The sequence below is a fragment of the Bison bison genome, unplaced genomic scaffold (assembly GCF_000754665.1).
Source record: "Bison bison bison isolate TAMUID 2011002044 unplaced genomic scaffold, Bison_UMD1.0 scf7180017521992, whole genome shotgun sequence".
NCBI classification, from domain to species: domain Eukaryota; kingdom Metazoa; phylum Chordata; class Mammalia; order Artiodactyla; family Bovidae; genus Bison; species Bison bison.
Genome location: NW_011404624.1, coordinates 1 through 2,058, shown reverse-complemented (window position 1 = coordinate 2,058; position 2,058 = coordinate 1). Strand labels below are relative to the sequence as shown.

Sequence of the window (2,058 nt, the reverse complement as noted above, 5' to 3'; positions counted from 1 at the left end):
TCAATAGATGCAGAGAAAGCCTTTGACAAAAGACAACACTCATTTCACTGTGCTGATTCATGTAAGGCAAACTCCACATTACCCTTATGTGAAACCCACGGCCATATCAGGAGAAAAAAAGGAAGAGACTGGCTCTTGTTGGAAGATAGTCCCTTCCTTCCAGAAGCCCCAACTCATGAAGGAAAAGCCCTTGGACCTAGTTTAGTGCAAGGACAACATCAAAGAACAGAGTCTCCTTATAGAACAAACAACACCAAAACAACGCAACATCCATGTAAGAGAGTATAGGGCCATAGACTCTCCTGAGCGCCGGGATAGTCTCATAAAGTTCTATCACATGGATCAGAGAATCTACTAGGAGGAAACCCAGATAGTTCTTCTTGAGTACAGTGAGACTGGTGGTCCCCCTGCGTAATGTGGACATTCCTGAGCTTGAGGCAGGAGGCATCCCCATATGGGAATGGGGAGAAAAGTTTCGATCTTTCCATCTAATGTGGTTCTAGAAATTTCAAATCAGGTAAGAATCTTAGGTCTGTGCTCTGGGAGGGAGCACTGACTTGTGGGCTTTTTGTTTTTCACAGAAGTTAGCAGAAGCTTTTCAGCAGGACTTTGTAAAATCCACCAAAGAAAGGCTTCTCTTGACTGCAGGAGTTTCTGCAGGGAGGCAGATGATTGACAACAGCTATCAGATCAAGGAATTGGCAAAGTAAGTGCACTGGATCACCCCCTCCATCTCTCTGCCACCAGCCTGGCTGACGCAAGTGATGCGTGTCAATATGTCTGAGGGATGAAGGGAGAAGGGAAAGCATGAAGTCACTATCCTAACCACATCATCCAGCCAGGAACTTCTCCTTTACGGCTAATTTCAATCCTTCTAACAGCATCCAAAGCTCTACATAAATATGCGTACAGTTTACCCTCGAACAAAGCCAGGGCTAATCTATGTGTAATTTACAGTCAGCCCTTTGTATCCATGGTTCCTCCTCATCTGTGGATTCAGCCAACCCCAGACCATGTGGTTCCATAGTATTTACAGTTCTGTAGTATAAAAGTGAACTGTGCAGCTCAAATGTGCAGTGTTCAAGGGTCGACTGTAGTTGCTTCTACCTCTGCTCATCGCAGAATCTCTTCTTTTGCTTTTGGCAATCTAGAGACCTGGATTTCATCAACCTCCTGTCTTTTGACTTCCATGGGTCTTGGGAAAAGCCCCTTGTCACTGGCCACAACAGCCCCCTGAGAAAGGGACAGCTGGACAGAGGGACAAGCTCCTACTACAATGTGGTGAGTCTTAGGGAGAAACAGTGCTGGGTACACTGGCTGTGAGAGGAGCTGAGGCCAGCGCAGGTCATCTAGAGTTAATTCTGCCTCGAACTGAGGAAGACATGCATTGCCCAAGAGGGACTCAGATAACCCTGTAAGCTGGGTTTCCCTGAGAACAGGGAAAATGCATGGACCAGGCATAGTAAAATGTCACCTAGAAAATGTCAGAGGACTTTGCAACTGAAATGTCCTAAACTTTTCTCTGACTTGAGGTGTCAGTCACCCCAGTCTTCTCTTAATTCTCCATCCTCAATACATTTCCTGAAACCCACATGGATGCACAGAACTTAGTACTCTCCTGTATGTGCCCACATTCCCTATTTAATTTGATCTTCAAAATAATCTGAGGGTGGCTGGTCAGGAAGCATTAGTTTCACTTCACAGATGATGAAATGGAAACCTGGCAGAGTAATTGGCCCTTCAAGTTCTTGCTGATGTGAATATCCTGAAAAGGTAGAAAATGGAAAATCAAGGGGGAAAAGTCATTAACAAAACAGTTTTGTTGTCATGGTACATGTGGATGTATTCCTAAAATTGGGCAGGAAGAAATGTCTGGGTTGTATATTTCCAAGCCTTCATATTTAAAATTACAAAACAGATCAGTCCAAGCTGGGTATACTGATTTCTAGTCTGGGGTTTTCTAGAACACCATATGATCAAGTCACATCAAACCAAGCCCCCTTCATTCTTTCCTCTCTCTCGACGATTTTTAAGGATGAGGAGACGTACCCTTACCTT

At 44.5% G+C, this 2,058-nt stretch overlaps 1 long non-coding RNA gene across 1 annotated transcript; it reads left to right on the top strand.

Moving 5' to 3' along the window:
• Window positions 1-37: 37 nt before the first annotated feature.
• Window positions 38-1,276, top strand: LOC104996259. Its single transcript, XR_826161.1, has 3 exons — window positions 38-61; window positions 582-706; window positions 1,152-1,276. It is a non-coding gene; the product is annotated as an uncharacterized LOC104996259 (long non-coding RNA).
• Window positions 1,277-2,058: the final 782 nt, after the last annotated feature.